The sequence below is a fragment of the Pteropus vampyrus genome, unplaced genomic scaffold (genome assembly GCF_000151845.1).
Source record: "Pteropus vampyrus isolate Shadow unplaced genomic scaffold, Pvam_2.0 Scaffold25, whole genome shotgun sequence".
In the NCBI taxonomy this organism is placed as follows: domain Eukaryota; kingdom Metazoa; phylum Chordata; class Mammalia; order Chiroptera; family Pteropodidae; genus Pteropus; species Pteropus vampyrus.
The window spans coordinates 990,578-1,013,275 of record NW_011888806.1 but is presented as its reverse complement, the minus strand read 5'-3'; the positions used below and the strand labels follow the sequence as shown (position 1 = coordinate 1,013,275).

The window sequence follows — 22,698 nt, the reverse complement described above, 5'->3', positions numbered from 1 at the left end:
GAAATAAATGAAATAGATTCTAGGAAAACAATACAAAAGATTAATGAAACCAAGAGCTGGTTCTTTGAAGGGATAAACAAAATTCACAGACCCTTAACCAGATTCATCAAGGAAAAAAAAGAAAGGACTCAAATAAATAAAATCAGAAATGAAAGAGGAGAAATAATTACAGACTCCACAGAAATACAAAGGATCACAAGAAAATACTATGAGCAATTATACACCAACAAATTGGACAATCTGGGAGAAATGGATATATTCCTAGAAATATACAATCTCCCAAGATTGAGTCAAGAAGAAAGAGAATATCTGAACCTACGGATTACCACTAATGATGTCGAATCAGTAATCAAAAACCTCCCAAGAAACGAAGTCCTGGACCAGATGGCTTCATAGGTGAATTTTAGCAAACATTCAAAAAAGAATTAACACCTGTTCTTCTAAAACTATTCCAAAAAATTCAAGAAGAGGGAAGGCTCCCTAACTCCTTATATGAGGCCACGATTACCCTGATTCCAAAACCAGACAGACATTACAAAAAAGGAAAATTATAGGCTGATATCTCTTATGAACATTGATGCAAAAATCCTCAATAAAATATTAGCAAACCAAATTCAGCAATATATTAAAAATATCATACACCATGATCAAGTTGGAATTATTCCTGGATGCAAGGTAGGTACAATACCTGCAAATCAATTAATATGATACACTACATTAACATATCAAAAGATAAAAACCATATGATCATATCAATAGATGCAGAAGGAGCATTCGACAAAATCTAGCATTCATTTATGATAAAAATTCTCAGCTAAGTGGGAATACAGGGAACATATCTCAACATAATAAAGGCCATAGATGACAAACTTACAGCTAACATCATAGAAAGAAAAGCTAAAAGCATTTTCCTTAAGATTAAGAACAAGACAAGGATGTCCACTTTCACCATTCCTCTTCAACACTGTATTGGAAGTCTTAACCACAGCAATAAGACAAAAAAGAGAAATAAAAGGCATCCAAATTGGAAAGGAAAAAGTAAAACTCTTGTTATTTGCTGATGACATGATACCATATATACAGAACCCTAAAGATTCCACCAAAAAACTGTCAGAACTGATCGATGAATTCAGTAAAGTAGCAGGATACAAAATTAATATTCAGAAGTCAGTGGCATTTTCATACACCAATGATGAACTTTTAGAAAGAGAAGTTAAGAAAACAATCCATTTACAATTGCATCGAAAACAATAAAATACCTGGGAATCAAATTAACCAGGGAGGTAAAAGACCTGTTCTTAGAAAAATTATAAGTCATTGAAAAAAGAAATTGAAGAAGATACAAATAAATGGAAGCATATATCATGCTCATGGGTAGGAAGAATCTACATCATTAAAATGGCCATACTACCCAAAGCAATCTACAGAGTCAATGTAATCCCTATCAAAATATCAGTGGCATTTTTCAGAGAGATAGAATAAGTAATCCTAAAATTTATATGGAACCAAAGAACACCCCGAATAGCCATGACAATACTGAGAGAGAAGAAGAAAGTTGGAGGTATCACACTACCTGATATAGAACTATACTATGAGGCTACAGTAGTCAAAACAGCATGGTAATGGTATAAAAATAGACACATTGATCAATGGAACAGAATAGACAGCCCAGAAATAAATCCACGCCTATATGCTCATTTAATATATGACAAAGAAGGCAAAATATATGATGGGGTAAAGATAGTCCCTTCAATAAATGGTGCTGGGAAAATTGGACAGATACATGCAAAAAAAAAGAAACTGGACCACCTTCTTACACCATATACAAGAAAAGACTCAAAATGGATTAAAGACTTAAATGTAAGACGTGAAATCATAAACTACTAGAAGAAAACATAGGCAGTAAATTCTCTGATATTACTAACAATTTCTTTTTGGATATATCTCCTAGGGCAAGGGAAACAAAAGAAAAAATAAACAAATGGGACTTCATCAAACTAAAAACTTTTTGTACAGCAAAGGAAATTATCAACAAAACAAAAAGACAACTGACTGAATGGAAGAAGATATTAGCTTATGATATATCTGGTAAGAAATTACTATCCAAAATATATAAAGAACTCATACAACTCAACAACAAAATACAAACAATCCAATTAAAAAATGGGCAGAATACCTGAACAGATATTTCTCCAAAGAGGAAATGCAGATGGTCAATAGACATATGAAAAGATGCTCAATGTCACTAATCATCAGAGATATGTAAGTTAATACTACAAAGAGATATCACCTCACATCTGTCAGAATGGTATCACCAATAAATCAAAGAACAAATGTTGGCAAGGGTGTGGAGAAAAAGTAACTCTCAGGCACTGTTGGTTAGATTGCAAATTGGTACAGCCACTATGGAAAGCAGTATGGAATTTTCTCAAAAAATTAAAAATAGATATAACTTTCGACCCAGCAATTGCACTTCTGGGTATTTATCCAAAGAAAACCAAAATAATTTCTAAATACCTATGCACCCCTATGTTCATGGCAACACAATTTACAATAGCCAAGACATAGAAGCAACCTAAATGTCCATCAACAGATGATTGGATAAAGAAGTTATGGTTCATATATACAATGGAATATTACTCAGCCATTAAAGAAAATGAAATTCTACCATTTGGGATGACATGGATGGACCTAGAAGTTATCATGCTGAGTGAAATAAGTCATACAGAAAAAGATAAATACCTTTTGATTTCACTTATATGTGGAATCAAACGAACAAAAAGAACAAACTAATCAAAAACAGAATCACAAATATAAAGGACACTCTGGTGATGGCCAGAGGGGAGAAGAGTTGGGGGATTGAGAGAATGGAGTGAAGGGTTAATGAAGAACAAAATAATAGCTGATAGATGGTCACAGGGATATCGAGCATGGCACAGGGAATGCAGTTAGTGTTAATGTAATGACTAGGTGGAGAGCCAGAGGAGAGAAAGAGTAAGTAGGGGGATTGCTTTATAAACTGTATAAATGTCTAACCGGTGTACTGTATACTTGAAACTAATAAAATAATTTTTTTTTTTAAATCTAGCTTTACACCACTTTGCATGTCCCTATCATACTACTTAATATTAATCATCTGCTCAAATTTAGCATGTATCCTTACTCTAGAATATAGTATACTAATTACAAACTCTAAGATTTATATATCTTGTTTCCCTTACCAAAATTTAATTTTCTCTTCAGTCATATAATCCAATACTAAAATCTTCAGAGTTCTACTCAAATTCTGTTTTCTTCACAAAGCCTTTTCCAACCACTCGAACTCACTCTAATTTCTTAGTTCTCTGAATTCCTAAAGCCTCTTTTTATATTAATAGTAGAGTGTCTTCCTATTAGATGTAAATTATCTCAATTATTCATTGGCATGTCAATCGTCCCTGCAATGCTAAAGAAAAATACTCAGCCATATTAACTAGACTCACTTTAAATTCATGAATGCAAACTTTGGATGAGCTTCTTTAAAAAAAAAAAAATACTGTGGTAAAATGTATATATTATAATATTAAAAAATTTTACCAATTGAAAGAACACAACTTGGTATCATTAAATACATTCACAATGTTGTATAACCATTACCACTATCTAGGCCCCAAACTTTTTCATCATCCTCAACAAAACCTTGTATCCATTAAGTAATAATTCCCCCTTCATCCTCTCCCCACCCCCTGGTAATCTCTAGTCTACTTTCTGACTATGAATTTAGCTATTTTAGGTACTTTATATAAGTGGAACTATACAATATTTGTCCTCTGTTTCTGGCTTTTTTCATACCAAAAAAAATGATGTTTCAAAGGTCCATTGTAGCACATATCAAAATTTTATTCCCTTTTATGGCCAAATAACACTCCATTGAATGTATGTAACACATTTTGTTTATCTATTCATCTTTTGATAGAAACAGGCAGAATATCCTGTGGCTAGTTTTGCTGACCAAAATTTTGGAAACACCACTGTAGGTGAATGGGTGAGTAAGGTTAATGAGGGCAAATTAAGCAAAAAATTAAAATTAAAATTAATTCAAGGTTTCTGCTTATCTTCATACTTCAAAAAAATCTGTGTGCTAAATTTTAGGAGAAAAGGGTATACTTTTTCACTTAAACTATTTTCTTTTATCTATTAAATACTTAATAAGTACAAGCCTTTACCTATAGCTTCTCAAGTATAAAATATTTTAAAAATCTAGCAGAGAATGGTACACCATGTCTATTAGTGACTCAAGCATTTCCTCTAATGATATACTATAACTATAATCAGAGTGTAATGTATAAAACCGTAAAGAACATTCCACCTGAATTACTGGTACATGGAAAGCAACATAATAGTTCAAAGAGGGATAACTGTGCTCATATTGCATGCTTAAGTATTCTCTTCTATTGCAAGGATTTATCAATATCTGCTCTAAAACTGAGTTATCTTTATTTACTCTGACATAAGCCTATTTTCTACAGACAGACTACATTTTCTTTTCCCTAGTAGTATAAATTGTCCATTTCCTTAAGACAAAAAAAAAAAAAAAAGATATGCTTTATATTGCCTTCGTTTTTCTTCATCTTTATTCTATATGTTTAAAAAATATTTGGCTCTCAAGAATAGACTGGCACTGTATGTATGTCTAAAATTGACCAGTATTTTCTTAAACAAAGAGATCAGCTAAATCTTTATACTAATTTATATTTACTGGGCTCCCTGAATATGCTGCAGAGCGGTCCAAAGCTCTAACTTTATATTCTTAGAAAATTATCCTCTATGAAAGATGTGTAAAATCTATTTTATTTTTATGGGTTCTTATCTTTATTGCATTCCACGTTCTTTGGTTTTGGTTCTTCTTAGAAGGAAGACTCTAAATTCCCTGTTCCCTTCTCTCATTCCAAGAAGCATAAGATCATTTCCACTATTTCTATTTTTTTTTCTTTTAATTTCAGAAGAAAACTTAAAGCAGAATATTAGGAAAAAGTTAAAAATATTTTTTAAATCTCTATATATATGGTTAAATTTCTATGTGCTCATCACATTGCCTCCCCTTTCTACTAGCCAATCCTCATTGGGTAGATACACTTCTTTTTGCTAAGTAAGGGGCTAGAAAATAATCAAGGCAAAAAGATATCACTGTCGATTGTAACCCAAAGCAATCATTTGTAAAAGCCACTATAAGAATGCACCCTACCATTTCAAGGCCCCTGGACTTTTCTCTAAGCAGTGAAAACACCAGGTGAAAGATGTGAGAAAACATGAATTCACAGACATTTTATTTCTACTGACTACAGCCATATCACATGTAGTATCCATGAAATTAAAAACTTGGTACTGGCCTTTTATTTATAATTCAAATTCATCTCTTCATTATCTCATCCTTTCATCTTTTCATCATAATAAAAACCCTTTGATAATTCCTCCCTGACCTTCCTCCAAAATAAAGTTAATTATATTACAAGCAGCTCTTCTCCTAATTAAGCTTACTCCAAACACAAGTGCACTTTTCTCATTTTATTGTCACTAACACTAGAAAGAGGTGCTCTAGTTGGCAATTAGGTTAATGCTCTGTTCGGTTAGACCGACTTTTAAGTGCAATATGGGCTTAACTCAGGCTTATGGTGACAGAAAAGTAAACACTTTGCAAAGTAAGACCCTCTTGAAATATTCTTTATGACACTCAATACCTTCCAGAATTCAGAGAGTTAATACTTTCTACATTTACTCCTAAACTTAATAGGTATGTAATATATATATATATATATATGTTCGTATATATATATGTTTGTATATATATTATATACCTATATATATATTATATACCTATGTATATATATGTGTATATATATATCCCTAACACAAAACAAGATTGTCTTCTGATTAATATTAATAACAGTTTATGTACAATAAGACTACAACCTCCGCTAGTTTAAAAGTATCGTTTCCGAACAAATATATTTACGCATTATTAGCTGTCAGTTAGTTCATCTTGTTTCTGTGTAGTGTGTGTTTTCCTTATCATCTTCTTGTACATATTTAATAAGGGTGTAGACAGAAGTCAACAGGTTAAATAAGTTGTGAGGTTAACATCTGTGACTATATCATTGTTCCAATTTATCATATAAAATTAAGAGTGTGACACTTAATTTCTCTGACAGTTACCTTCAATGAAGAAAAAAATCTACATAATGAAGTTGATAAATGTTGCTAACGAGATAAACTGTAAATATTTAAATAATTTTAATTAAAATTATTATAGTTATTATTTTTATACATCATTTGAAGGTGTTAGTCTAGGCTTTAGGGTTCTAAATTACTAACCTTCAGTGTTTTTCTCTGAAAATTAAAATGGTATACTAAGAGGTGGTGACAGATATTTCAGAAAAGAATGATTTTAGTTTAACAAAGCATCTTAGGAAGCCATTTGTGTGAGAATAGAGAAGCCCTAGACAGTGATCTGCAAAGAAAGTGTAAAAAGAAAAGAGAGAGAGAGAAAAGATTCTATTAGAAAATGAAGCATATTTGACTCTGGCATTTAGACTGGAAAGGTATGAAGAACTCAATAAATTAAAGAAACAATAAAATTTAGAAACAAATAAATTTAGAAACAAAGAAACAAAAAACAGAAAAAGGATTTAGTAAGACGGCAGAAAGCTGGAGATAATATACCTGCTGGGGGGGGCACTGCAAAAGACTTTGGAAAAAATGGATATTTAATATTTACATTTAAATTGTTTGCTGATTAGAAAGACAAAATATACTGCACAATTAAGAGGATATTTTATTTGGACTATTGCATAAAGGATGTCATTAATGAGAAACATATCAAAGTAAAGAAAGGGGACCTGAAGTTTTATAGAGGCATCCACAACTCTCACGGTTTGGCAAAAGAAAGGATAAAAATTGGTCTTATATCAGAAGAGGTGAGGACAAGCATCCTTTACCATTAGCCTTTAGCCTGGAACATAAAAGGGTGGGGCATTTCTTAATCTGCTTTCCCAGAACACAGAGAGTTAACAGTTTCTATATTTACTCCTAAACTTATTATAATATATATAATATATATATCCCTAACACAAAACAATACATCACCTTCTGATTAATGTTAATCAGAGTACCAAAAAAAGTGAACATTATCACCATTCTCTGAAAAAATCTCCCTTTTTTACCTTTAGTGAAGTTTGCTGTGTGTTATACTTTGGGGAAACTGAAGGAAAAGAGACCGGATTCTGTGTTTCAGATTAATGGAGAGAAGGGTAAGTAAATGAGTCAAAGCCTGACCATGTCTAGATAACCAGTATTCCTCAAGAGGTGGTGAATTTCATTTTACATGGTACACATGTGAAAATATGATAACCTTTCAAGAATGATGAAGAAAGGACATAAGCTTGAAACAGTGTATTGAACTATAGAGTCTTCAAAGTTTTTTCCAAACTTGTCAGTCAACAATTCTATGGTTAAATGTTAGAAATAGAAACAATAGAATTGGGAAGAAAACATAATGCTAAGCATCTAAAAATGGTCATATTACAAGAGAATGTACTCTAACCCAGGTCCTCACTACTCTGTATATACCTCATTAGCAAGGGTCATCGTGTTAGTGCCCTATTGCTGCTGTAAGACAACTCTAACACAGTAGCTTAAAATAATAAAAATTACAGCTCTGGAGGTCAGAAATCCAAAAATGGGTCTCACTGGCCTAAAATTCAGATGTCTGCAGGGCTGTATTCCTTTCTGGCAGCCCTAGTGAAAAATTCCTCTTCTTGACTTTTCTAGCTTCTAGATGTTGCCCACACACCCCTTGGTTTATGACCCATTTCGTCTTCAACCCAGGAATGGCAGGTTGAGTCTTTCTCACAATGCATCACTTTAATTCTACTGCCTCTCTCTTTCATATATAAAAAGCTTTGTGACTATATTGAACACTTTCAAAAAATCTAGGATAATCTCCCCATCTCAAATTATCCCTGCCATGTATTATGGGTTGAATTGCGTTACCCCAAAACATACGTTGAAGTGCTAATTTCCAGTACCTCAACATGTAACCTTATTTGGAAATAGGGTTATTGAAGGTTAGTTAAAATTATCTCAATTGGAGTAGTATGGGCTCTTAACCTAATACGACTACTGTTCTTATAACAAAATGAGACAGGCATACAGAGGGAAGATGGCCATGCAACCATTTAGGGAGAGATTGGAGGTATGCATCTGCAAGCCAAGGAGTGCCAAGGATTGCCAGCAAACAACAGATGCTAGGAGAGACAATGAAGGATTCCCCTCCACAGGTTTCAAAGGGAGCACGGCCACCTGATGATACCTTTACAGGAACTTCTTGCCTCCAGAGCTGTGAGACAACAAACTTCTGTTGTTTTAAGGCATCCAGCTTGTGGCATTTTGTTACGGCAGCCCTAGCAAACTAATACATGATGTACAAACATATTCATAAGTTCTGAGGATTAGGGCAGGGACATCTTTGGGGATGCCATTATTCTGCCTATTACAGTCAGGGGGGAAATGATAAAAATAGAATACATTTGCCTTCTAATTAAGAAAGAACAAGCTAAAACTCTCTTTAAAGAAATGGAAATGATGATTCTTTTTTTTTTCTTCTGATTTACATAGCACCCTGAGGCTTTTGTCTTCCTAGAACTTCTATTAAGAATTCTGGATCACTTATCAACAATTATAAACCACTGCTTTTTTGCTGATTTTATTCTTAAGTGAATTAAGTGCTTACCTATATAGGGTTACTTTAAGTTCAGTTTAGGAAAACATAAAATTTAAATAAAAAATGCATAGGCAAAGTATAGACTAGTCACTATGGCAGAACCTAAGTAGACTAGAGCAGGGAAGTCTGTGCCAGCTCAGTGTCCATGAGTCCAAAAAAAAAAAAGGAAAAACAAAAGTTTCTACTCTCAATTTTTGGAAGTTATTTTTTAAATTTTATTTTATTGTGGTAAGAACACTTAACATGAGATCTACTCTCTTAAACTTTAAGTATACAAACCTTTATTGTTGACTGTAAGTACAATGTTTGTATAGCAGATCTCTAGGGCTTATTCATCTTGCATAACTGAAACTTTATGCTATTGATTAGTAACTCCTCATTTCCCCACTCCCAGTCCCTGGAAACCACCATTCCACTCTGATTCTATGAATTTGACTATTTTAGATACCTTATATAAATGGAAACATACAGTATTTGTCTTTCTGTGACTAGTTTATTTCACTTAGCATAATGCCTTCAATGTTCATCATGCTGTCTCATGTTGCAGAATCTCCTTCTTCTTTGAGGTTAAATAGTATTTCACTGTTTGTGCACACTACATTTTCTTATCCATTTATCTCTTGATGTACAGATATTTAGGTTGTTCCCACATTTTGGTTATTGTGACTAGTTCTGTCATAAACATGCGAGCACCGAAATCTCTTTGAGATTCTGATTTCAATTTTCGTGGATAAGTAGCTAAAAAGTGAAATTGCTGGATCATATGGTAGTTCTATTTTTAATTCTTTGAAGAACTTCCATATTGTTTTCCATAGTAGCTTCATCATTTTGCATTTAAACCAACACTGTGCAAAAGTTCCCATTTTTCCACTTCTACACCAACACTGTTATATTTTGTTTTTTTGATATTAGGCATCTTGACAGGAGAGAGATGGTATCATATTGTGGTTTTGATTTTCATTTCCTGATAACTAGTAACACAGAGAACTTCTTCATATACCTGCTGGCCACTGTATGTCTTCTTTGGAGCAATGTCTACTCAAGTGCTTAGCCCATTTTTAATTGGGTTACTAGTTTTTTGTTTTGAGGGGGTTTTTTTGCTATTTTCTTGGAGTTCCCTACATATTTTGAAGATTAATCTCTCACCAGATATATGGATTTTCTCCCTGTTCTTTTTCACTTTGTTTCCTTTGTTATGAAGAAGCTTTAGATCTTTTAAAGACAAGTTTAAATCTGTATACAATGCAGCTAGTGTCTAACAACACTCAGGAGTGGCAGGATTTCTTCCCTTTTACTTACTTTGAAAGAAATATATATTTCCAAAGACTTTTTAACCTCACAGAAACAAAATCACTCTGTGCATTTTTTCATTGTCAGATTTATCTTTCTCCTTCTTAATTTAGTAGGATTAACACATTTGTCTTTTGCGATAAGCACATTCTAAGATGTTCCCTGGTGACCAATCTTTATAGAAACATTAGGTTCAGACCTGTTCTGTTCATACAACTAGTAGCTGATAACAAAAGGAAAAGGAGAATGTGAATTGGAACAGCTAAAAAAAATAAGAGCCTTTGGCTTAATAGAAAGCTTTTTCTCTACGAAAAAGATCTCATTTGCCTTATAGATGTACACACCATTAACGAATGTGCGCACTTATTTCAACTGTGAAAAACATGTAGGTAAAATGCCTCAGGGAAAAAAAAACTATATAGAAAAAATTTTATTTTACGACAATAGAAAAGAAAATCAAACCTACTGCCTCTCTCCTATTTAAAAAATGGTTTGTATTAAATTCATGACTAAATACATACTTTAAATCCTCCAAATTAAAAACAAAAAAAATGCCTCAAGACAAAAAAAAAGTATCATTCACCAACTCTTTAATTTCTTATAAAATATTTTCATTTCTTTAGCTATTATTACCAGATTATAAAAAGATATTATTCCTAAAATCATATGGCTAAAAAAGAAGAATAATGCATTCCAGTTTTTACATAAATGTTGATATATCTGTATCTTCTCAGGCAAGGGAAATGAAAGAAAAAATAAACAAATGAAATTACAACAAACTAAAAAGTTTTTGCACAGCAAAGGAAACCATCAGCAAAACAAAAAGACAACCTACTGACTGAGAGAAGATATTTGCCAATAATACATTTGATAAAGGATTAATATCCAAAATTTACAAAGAACTCATACAATTCAACACCAAAAAAATCCCCCAAATAATCCAATTAAAAAATGGGCAAAGAAACTGAATAGGCATTTCTCCAAAGAGGACAGATGGCCATTAGACATATGAAAAGATGCTCAATGTCACTAATCATCAGCAAAATGCAAATTAAAATCACAATGTGATATTACCTCACACCTGTCAGAATGGCCAACATCAATAAATCAAAAACAACAAGTGCCAGTGGGGATGTGAAGAAAATGCACTGTTGGTGGGACTGCAAATTGTTATGGCCACTATGGAAAATAGTATGGAGGTTCCTCAAAAAAATGAAAAATAGAACTAACTTATGACCCAGCAATCCTACTTTTGGGTATTTATCCGAAGAAAACCAAGACGCTAATTTGAAAAGATATGTGCAACTCTATGTTCACTACAGTGCTCTTTACAGTAGCCAAGATATAGAAGCCATCAATGTGTCCATCAACAGACAACTGGATAAAGAAGAAGTGGTATATATATACAATGGAATATTAATCAGTCATAAAAAATGAAATCTTATCATTTGCAACAACATGGATGGACCTAGAGGGTATTATGCTAAGTGAAATATGTCAGGCAGAGAAAGACAAATACCAAATGATTTCACTTATATGTGGAATCTAAGAAACAAAAATGAACAAAGAAAACGAAAACAGACTCAGATAAAGAGAAGAAACTGGTGATTGCCAGGTAGGAGGCGGGTTAGAGGATTGGTTGAAAAAGGTGAAAGGATTAGAAGTACAAATTGTTACTTACAAAATAGTTACTGGGATGTGAAGTACAGCATAGGGAATACAGTCAATAATGTAATAACTCTCTATAGTGCCAGTTGAGTACTAAACTAATTGGGGGGATCACTTTGTAAATTACATAGATGTCTAACCACTACGCTGTGTACCTGGAAACTAATATAAAATAATATTAAATGTCAACTCTATTGAAAACTAAAAATTAAAAAATGTTAATATATCTGTTTTCTCACATATTCAAAGCTTCTTGATTAAATGTTGCTAATGTACTCTGAATTTTGACTCTCAGAAGACCAATTGCAAATATAATAATCAATGTTATATTTTCAAAAAGAAAAATTGAACACGAATCTTAATACTAGAAAATAAAAGGAGCCCTCTAACCCAAGAATGAAATAAAGATCAACATATAGTTATCTATATATTATAACTTAAGGTGAAAAGTGGTAAATTTAAACATACTACCCTAACTCCTAAACTTTGGATTTTAGAAAACACGAGATTAATTATTTTACATACAGAGGTAGGCTAAACTTCTATAAAACCAGAGATTATTTAAATCAAAAGCAAGGATTTTTAAATAAATTTTTTTAGTATATTTAAATGTTAATTAATTCTACACATTTCTATTACACAGTTTACTGGATTTCAGGCCAAGCTTTGTAAGATAGCATGTACTGAGGACTAATATAGAACCTGTTAAGTAGGTTACTAAATGTTCCAATTTGACCAGGATGGTCTTACTTTATGCCTGTTGTCTGAACATTATTAACAGAGACCCCTTCACTCTCAAAGGCTTCTTAGATGAACAATATTATATGGTCGCTCTCTCCAAAATAATTAAATCAGAAAGGTTATACCCCAAATGAGTTGTACCTTCTAAAAATGTTTTGTTATGTTTATAATTTAAAAAATAATATATATATATAGGTGAGATAGATACATTATTTACATTTAGTGATTACTGATAGTATATCACCACTTACTGGTAGCAGAGCCCTCTGCTCTAAGTTGGCTCCAACTCCAAGTTGGCTTTCTTTTCTCGACTTGGTATATTTTGGGTAATCGAAAAGGAAAGAAATGGGTTTATCATAAGGGGAATATGAATCCAAATGAGAATGTACCTATCTGCTCAGAAATCCAAATTTAAGAAATTCAAGTCTACTGCTTTGGATGTATTATAAAGAAGGAAACAGAGAGAAGTTGAAAGTTATGGGAGCATTACAGAGATCTACGAGGAAATGTAAAGAATGTGAGTGGGTGAGGAGGTGGAAATGGTTTAAAGTAATTCTGGTTGTTTTTACTAATTGTAACAAGGTAGAGTCTATAAACAACAGATCGGTGCTCCTCAATTTGCTATGCTGAAATAGACATCCATAAATATAGTCTAGCCAGACTTTACCAAGGCATTTAATAATGTCTTTTATTTTATCAATGCACAAAATGTGGGTAATATTTTTATGTGAATATACTTACTTCACATTTTGCTACTCCATATATTTTATCACATCATATCTCTCACAAGAATCAACCCAGACGTTAAGTACATCTACTCCAGGCAATTACTTAGATAAAGCCATGTTATGCTCAACCTTCAGCCCTCACACTTTCATCTCAGTTGTTTTTTAATATCTACAGGAATTAATATTTCTTTAGACTCATTTGATCTTTGGTTTTATGGCTTACTGAACTCAGCTTCAAAATTCAATCTAGGATCTTGTCCCCCAATACAGTCATTGCAGGTGTTCTAGAGATGGGCATAGATAGAGGAATCTTCTACCTCCAGCTCTATGAAGTCAACCCAAAACCAGCCCTAGTAGGAAAATGAATTCACTCTGTATGATAGTATGTAAATGTTGCTGATTAATTCTCAGCATTAATCGGTACGGACATTTCTGTTGATTTTCTTGACATTATTGTGTTCAACATTTTTTATCTTTATCTTAGATGATGATATTGAAGTCACATTTTTTGCTACATAATGATTAAGGTTAAACATTTTAATATGGTCTACGAGGCATACATGATTTGACCCACGCCCACTTTTCCACCCTTATTCTGTGCCACCCTTCCCTACTCTCCATTTTAGCCACACTTCCTTTCTTTAGTTTTTCAAATATGCCTTGCTTGAAGTCATAAAATATAGTGGTGTCTCTGCCTGGATCACTCTTCAAACCCAACCTCCACAACAAACTACACACATACATAAACTTTATAGACCTCAACTTAACTAGCACTTACTTGGGCAAAGCCCTCCCTAACCTGGAGACTAAAACAGACCCTCTTTTTAATATACTCTCACAATATCTTTTACTTTTATTCATAGCATTTACTCTAATTTGCAATTTAAAATATTTATGTAATAGTCATTGATCTCCCTCCTCTAGATTATAAGATACATTAGGTCAGCTGTGTGAACTTTGCACATCATTGTATTTCCCATATTCAGCACAATGCCCTAGTACAAAGCAAATACACCGTAAATAATTATTCTTTTGGAGGTTAAAGGATACAAGGTTGGAAGGATAGAAAATATGTTGGATGATGGAATTAGTGCCCAAGATAATCTTGTCAGACTGGAAAGGTAGCCATGACACAAATAAAATATAGCAGTAATAAAGTTTAGGTCCTGTAGTTAGGACCAAAGAAACAACTGTACAAGAAAAGAGTGGGTATAATTAAAAGTATATACAGGTAAAAAAAATTATGATAGAATTTTTATTAATATAAAGAAATACGTTTTTTATTTCTACTGTTCTTCTTGTTCTTCCCTACAAGAAAAACAGCTTTATAGTATGTCGATTGGACAGAATCTAAATTCCTTGGAGTGTCATTAACCAGGGTATAAGGCCATGGCATTAGAAAAATATCTGGACCTATCTTTCTCTCTTTTTCTTTCTTCTTAGACATAGCTGCATTCAGACCAAGGGGTGCTAGATGATAAGTGGTAAATGGTAAATTTAAATATATAATTTATCCTCCTCATAGTAAGACTATGCAGGGCCTTGTCAGAGTCTCCAACTTAGTTTTAGTATTTAAGTACTGTTACTCTATTATAATTCTCAGCTTTGTCTTATATTTGTGTTTAATTGACTAAGCATGGAGAATATAGCTAATGTAATTGTAAGGTACACAGTTCAGGAATTTTTTAGACATGATCAATAATAAAGGCTTATTCAATAATGTTGCTGAAGTGATATTGCAATATTAAACTGAATTAACAACGTAAAATCTAGAACAAGAATAATAAAATTTCATTTAGAACTTCTCAGAACACTCCTGGTATACTGTCTAATCTTGGGAACTGCACTTTATGTGACATCCTGAGAAAGACAGGATATATATTGAGGCTGTTCAAAATCGTATTATTATTCTTAATTGTTCACTGTCTTTCCTATAAGAGGCTTGTAGATCCCTGCCCTTTGCTGTGTGACTTAGAGTGTATCCCAGTGGGAGGCGTACATTTTCCTACCCCATCAATGTTAGATTTTAATGTGTGACTTGCTTTGGCTAAAAAAATAAATAAATAAAAGCATAAAAGTAAAATATATGAGTGAAAACTAAGTAAAAGATATATGCCACTTCCGAGCAAATTTTACACTTTTCCTCTATTAAGTTTGGAATAGCTTAACGGCTACTCCTTCAGCCTGAGTCCTAAAAGGAAGATATACGCAGAAGAATTTCAGCAAATATACAGCTGACCTATTACACGAGTGAGAAATAAACCTTCATTGTCATAACCACTAAGATTATAAAGTTGTTTGCTACCACAACAAAGCCTGGAGAAAGTTGAATAATAGTATCAGATAACCTGAATAAAAACTTTGAGACAATCTCCTATTAATATTAAGAATAGTCGAAGAAATTGAAATATTCTATTTGTTGAAGAAAAAATGTAGAGGGACAGTGTAGCACTCTAAATATTTAGTGAGTGGTCAAATATAAGAGTAACAGAATTATTCTAAGTATTCTTACCGGGTCAAATTAGGACCAATAACTGAAAGTTTAAGGATAACCCATTTAGAGAAATATTCTAACTTGCAGAGTTTGTCAAAAATGAAATTGGCAGTTTTAGGATGCGTGGAAAGTTTCCTGACATTGGAAGGTTCAAATAGCTCAATGTATTTATTTTTTAAAAATTCTAATATTGCTTGGGTCAATAGACTATATGGCCGCTTTTTAAAACAAAATGCAAAATTTATAACAAAATATAGGTGACTCATACAGACTTTCTCCAAAAACCCATTGTCAATTATATGTTGGTTTTCTTCCTTTTCTTCCTTCCATTCTGTTCTTATTCAATCGTTATAAACAGGACTGATACAGACAAGAAGGATTTCTTCTAAAGTTATATGCTTCCAAAATTAAGTCTAAAACTGGGTGAGCAGTCAAAATGATAAAGTATACCATTTACAAAAATAACATTTACAAAAAAAATTAAAATAAAGTAATTGAATTTTAAATTAAAATAAGAAATTACAAATGCAAAATAACCTTTGTTTTAAAATATTATTCAAAATAAAAGTCATACTGAATACAAAGAGACAAATAAAATAATCTTCCATTGTTCTTATGCAGAACATAACTTCTACTTCATTTATGAGTCTATGGTATATTTGTAGGCATTAGCTTAGGAAATTTGATGATTTTTAATTTTTCCATTCACTACAGAATTTTTTTTTAAATTTTATATCAAAATTAATGAATTACATATATCTTCAGAAGAATGTTCACACTTGCTTTTATAAGAAAAATAACTATCAAATAAGTTTTCCTTTGATACTTGTTTTTGTCAAATAAATAAATCCAATGCCATCTTAAGTAATTAATATGTTAAATTGTGGCTGCCAACATCTGTTTCTTCTCTATCTTCTAATTAGTTATTTTATATTTAATATTAGTTATCATAAGACAATGTCAATTTTATCTTACATATTTTTTCACACAGTCATTTAATAAGTAAATATTCATTAAATTTCAATAATACAAAATAACTATAAAAATTAGTATTTTAAAAGTGTGAAAATATCTCACTATCATATCTGAAATCTCAAAATATTCAGCATGAGCCATTGTAATACATTTTGGACACAGACAAAAATATTTTCTTTCATCCTCAAATTTAAAAGCTCAGTGATTTTATGACCTACAAGGCAAATGAAATTCATCTGTTGATAGTTTGAAAAAAAGGCTTTATAGTGTTTATTCTGTTACTAATTATGTTTGTCTTTTTCTCTATTAAAATGTTGACTACATACCAAGTACAATGCATTCTTTTAATCAGTTTTTCCACTGCATACCTATAACAAACCCACAAAGTGTAGTAAATTAACCAGGGAAAATTTGGCTTTATTTTCTATTCTTCTAGTCAAATTTTGTAAAGATTTTATCATTTGTCCTCAATGATTCTAAATATCTTTTTAGAATTTTTAAAGATCCTAAATATATTTGATAATCAAACATGTTTTAATAAATTGTAGTTTCCATTAGAATTTAAATTTTACAGTATTTGCTATACATAATTACAAAAGGAATAAAATAAGTCTTACATAATTGATGTTCCCGTGCAGTTTTCAATTCATTTTTAACATTTATAAAATTGCAATTTTGAAAGCAATTTTCCCTAAAATTAGTTATTTTGTTTTCAAAATTAAGAGATAGCTTTACATAACGAGCATTTGAAAAATGTGTTTTTCCATATTATACTTATATCCACAAAAGTGTTTAATTTGTCCTTTACCTAGAAAATTGTCATTTTAGAGAAAACAAAAAGTAATTGAAACTCAATAGAGGCTAAGAAAGAGTCTAGTGATGAGAAGAGAAAATCAGGAATGATAAAGGTAAAACATAAAGGCAACTCCTTGATTCCAGGCTCATACAAATGACTTGCTAGGCCAATGATAATTTTAAAGACATAATGCAAACAGAGGCTTGAAATGAATGGGTATGTACAATAAGGCTTCTTTCTTTCACCTTTGCTAATATGCTTGGGTGAACCTGCTGGAGAAGGAGAGCCACATGGAGCAGATGTAAATTGCCCCAGTTGTCCCAATAATGGCCAGTGTAGATCATTCAATAGCAAGTTGAATCCCAGACATGTTAGCAAGCCCTATCAAGATCGGTTGAGCTTCCTTATCAACCCCTAACTGTCCATAAAGCAATTTTAGGAGTTTGTTATATAGGAAGTAAAAAAAAAAAAATGTCAGATGGTTTGTAATTATTAGGTACAAATTTTGAATATTCTGAAGTATAACTGACACCCTAACTAGAATAAAATAGACCTAATATACCACTTAAACACTAAAGGACCCTATCCTCACAAAATAAGTGGCAAAAAATAATTGTTTCAAATATACTTTTCAAAAATAAATATTATATTGTCTTGCATTTGATCATATCTATTTATATATGCATTTGAAATTCTGAGAGACAGTATGATCTAGTTGAAAATCATGCATGGGCTTTGGTTACAGACGGGCTTGAATTTAATTCCTGTTTCTGCCATTTATTACTGTTTATTATTAGCTGTTTATTTATTATTGCCATGGAGAAATACTTTCTGCGTTCTAGTTTTCTGTCTGTAAATTGGGATCAGATATCACTCCATAAAACTAATATTGAGGATTGAATAAAATATTATAGGCAACCAATTTACTCATTAATCCTTTCATTAATTAATTCATTCAACAAATATTAATTTACCATCTACCACATGCCAGGCACCATTTTAGGTGCTGAGGATATGGCAGTGCACTAACTAAACAAGGTGCTGCCCTTAAGGAGTTGGCATTCTAGGGGCAGCAGACTGATCATAAACAAACAAACATGTAAATATTAAACAAGTGACATGAAAAAATACTACAGATAAAATAAAATGAGGTAAAGGGGACTGTGAGTGCTGAGTGTGGGTTGTCAGGAAAGACTTTATTATAAGCTGAGGTCTAAACAGAAACCTGAAGGAGGTGAAGAAGTGAGCCATGTGGATGTTTGGAGGAAGAACATTACAGCAAGGAGTTCACTTGACAAGTTCAAGGAATTGTCCTATACCTCAAGCACAGTGAGCCAAGGAGAAAGAAGGAAATGAGTTCAGAGAGAAAGTAGGGGGAGAGGCAGTTCCTGTAGGTCCTTGTAAGCCATGATAAGGACTTTGTTTTTTACTGTAATTAATACTGGAAGCTATTAGAGGTTTTGCACAGAGGAGTAATATGAGAATCGATTATGTGAGCAAGAGAAAAAGCAAGAAAATTGCCTAAAAAATGCTTGCAAAGATCCAGCTATATGACGGCTTGGGCCAAAGTGTTAGCATTTAAAAGAAATAAAAAGTTGTTGATATCTGGATATATTTTGAAGAAGGAGCTTACAGGATTTTCTTATAGATTAAATTTGGAATTGACATTAATTGACGTGGGGAGGACAGTTAAAGACTGGGATGCAGGAGGTAGGGATGGGATGGATCAGGCATTTGGTTTTGAACAAGTTTTTTTCTTTTTGTTTATGTTATTATTTGTTTTTGAGAGGTCTGTTAGTAATTCAAGTGGAAATGTTGAATAGGCACTTGAATATACAAGTCTGAAGTTCAGGAGAGAAATGTAAGCTGAATATATAAATTTGGAAGTTGAACACTAACAGTAGAAATGTCCTAAAGTTCAGCTTTAGGTTTGATTTTGAGGTAAATTCTGTTATTCAACTTTGGAAAAGTAAATGTACTAGATGTTGGTATCATTTTTAGTACTTGAGATCATGGATGTTACCATCAGATCCTGTCAGTATGACAACTATAATAAAATACAAAATATTCCTGACATTGACACAAAGCATGCTGTGTCAATGTCAGGAATCGGAAGTGACTGAAATCATACTGTGAGTTAAAGAAGGGAAATTGAATAAAGAGTTGTTAACCATGATAAAAGAGTAACTCGAGAGAGAATGTAAGAACACTCTATCATGCCCTAGGGCTATGAGAGAGTTCCCAAGGAAGGGCACACAAAAAAAGGGGCCCTCCTTCCTCGAGATGGGTTTCAAACCATTTTGGAGAAAATGTAATTCAGCCTACTGGATAACAAAGAAGTTTTCTGGCTTTCCCAGTCCACAGCTGGCAAGCAGGAAGCATCCCTCTGGAATACAGGAGGGGCCAGAGGAGGTACAGGTGGGACATATGTGAGCACAGCCAGGCATTTGAGCACATAGAGGGAATGTGGGTTCTGATACAGCAGAGGGCTTGGAGTGCACAGTGTCTGTGAGGTGAGTCACTGCCAATAGCCAGCATGCAGAGAGAGTGAAAGCAGGAGTGCAGACTAACCACAACCACGAGGCTGGGCACATGAATGTGGCAGGAGGCCTGGAGCACAGAGTGTACATCAGAAGGACCATGGTATAAAGACTGTGGGAAACAAACCAGGGCTGGGTTACAAACAAGCAGGAATAGGGGAAAAAATGTGGGCAGGAGAGCTCAAGTGTGGTATCCACATTGAAAGGGTTACAAGAAAGTAATCGCCAAGACAGACAAGGGCTGCGAGGCTGCTGAAGGTCTGTGCATTCTGAGTGGACAGCATACCATCAGGCGACTTTCCACTCAAACTGCTGACCCACCATGAAGCAGCCAGAAATGGCAAGAGAGCCCCTTCCTCCTAGAATGTCTCTTTGGCACCCTCTACTGAGAAAGTTCAACATCATACTCATTGTGAAGAAGAAATGCTTAAAGGAATTCTACTCCATCCATTTGCATAAACATGTGTTAAAGGGTGAATTTGGAGCTTAGAGGCAATAAATTGATAACTGGCATATATGCCATTAAGATTTATCATTAATATCTGAATAGTGAATCCCAAATATAGGTAAGCATTCCATAAATAACTTTAAGGAAAATTCCTTATGTGCATTACATGTTGAAATTCTATCATTCGGTTAAAATGTAGTTGCATGTTTACTGTTGCAAGAGGAAATAATGACAATGCAATTGATAGTTATAAACAAAACAATTATTAATTCTCAAATATTTAAATATACAGTGAATAGATGGACAGTCAATATCCCTCTTACCAGAGAGTTCGTCATATTACTAAAAGGATATTTTAGGAACAATGCTCCCTTTTAAACCATAAATGCTTACAGAAATTTAAATAGTAAATCAAAAGAAGTGTACTTGAGTATTAGCTTACATCATAATTGCAATTTTTAAATATTTTTTAAATATTTACACCATAAATATAATTTTCTTTTTAGGCGAGGCAACACTTGGTTGACCTCACAGATTGCAAGGACCTTGTCAGCTTATGATCCCTTATTTTTTATTTTTTACACCTACAGCTCCTGGTCCTCCTAGGTGGTCTCCCATCCAAGTGCTAAGCAGGCCCGACCCTGTTTAGCTTCCGAGATCAGACAGGATCGGGCTTGTTCAGGGTAGCATAGCCATAGACATAAATATAATTTTTAAACATTTAGTATACTAGTTCCATAATATTAAGTAAAATAACCTTTTTAGCATATATTTATTTTGTAGTTATTTAATTTTATTTGAGCCATGAGACTAAAGAGAAAAGTTCTATTTGGGAATTCTCAAAATTGTAAAAATGAAATAAAAAGAGTATCAACTCTGCTAGTTCAAAATTAATCAAAAAGAAAACCTCTCAAAATAAATACAACAATTATGTTTAATTGTCTTCTACTAAACATAACAAGGCATATAAAAAATAGAAAGAAAATGTTAGCAATACAGGTGAAAATTAAGATACAGTTTATTTTGGAAATCTATTATTCTGCTCCATTGCTGCAGTTTTAGATTTAAGATGTAAGGGAACAAAGACAATTTTTTCCCAAGTTATTATGTGAGGTAGCAAATGTATGCATTAAAAGCAACAATTTTAAGTTGGTTTTGGAAAATATTGAGAAATCCATGTTTTGTGCATGAATAAAACTGTATCATTGTCATTGCTTTTATAAAGTCAGCATACTTCTTTCACATGCCTTTTCCGTTTTATGCTTTCTTAGTTTCAAGCTCACTTTTAATTTCCTTTCAAAAACAATACTTTCCTATTTTCCTTGTTATAAAATACAGTACAAAACTCCATAATTGAGGGACGTAGTTCTGTACTTTCAATCATGCATTTATTTGATTCAATGGTAAGACTGTAGTTGATGTTATTGCTAACACTGATATTGAAATAACTGTTGCATCTTCATAAGTATGCACTGCAGTATTTAAAGTCGATTTCATAAAGAAAAATGTTCACGAACTATAAGAATATGAAACTTGAAAGATAAAAATATTCAATGATAAGTACAGTCTTTAATATTCATTCGATTTCATTCACATCGGTCAAAAACTAACAAAACAAATTTTATTATTTTACCACAACATAGTTTACTCAGAAAGTAAAACATTCTTTATATGTATGTCATTTATATTGTAATACAAAAAAAGTTTTAGTGCATATTTTTAACAATTCTTAAATTTATGACTTCTTATTACTATAAATATTAAATATTAAATGGGAAAACTTTATATTTCATGAGAATTATTTTTAAGTTGCTATCTTCTTTTAAATTAAAAGTATGTTAGCAAAAAGTCACATTTTATTCTAAAATTAATGTGTTCATACTTTCCTTTAAAAAGTTCATTAAGAACCACCCAAAATCTTGAATTAAATATTATAGACATGTATTAAATACTAACTATTTCAAGGTGATGCAGGAAATGCAAGAAATAATAATAGAGCATAATGCTCCACCCTCGAATTTCCCACAGCCAATTGGAGAAAGAAAGGCACAATCAAAACTAACAATAATACCAGAAAGACTACAATAAATGCCACAATGGAACTTCAGTAATCATATCCCTACCCTTTTAAGGAAATTATTTTTTATTTATACAATTTTCTATCAAAATATGCTTTTACTTTTGTAGCAATTTTCAGAAATCCTCAATATTTTTATTCCATTACAAATGAAACAGTAATTATAAATTACTTTTGGAGCAG

At 32.5% G+C, this 22,698-nt stretch overlaps 1 protein-coding gene and 1 pseudogene across 1 annotated transcript in view; both read right to left on the bottom strand.

Annotated features, from left to right (window-relative positions):
- STPG2 (sperm tail PG-rich repeat containing 2) overlaps positions 1-22,698 on the bottom strand; it is a 260,198-nt gene that overhangs the window by 40,855 nt on the left and 196,645 nt on the right. The gene's annotated exons all lie outside the window — the stretch shown is intronic.
- Positions 21,020-21,138, bottom strand: LOC111737271 (annotated as a pseudogene).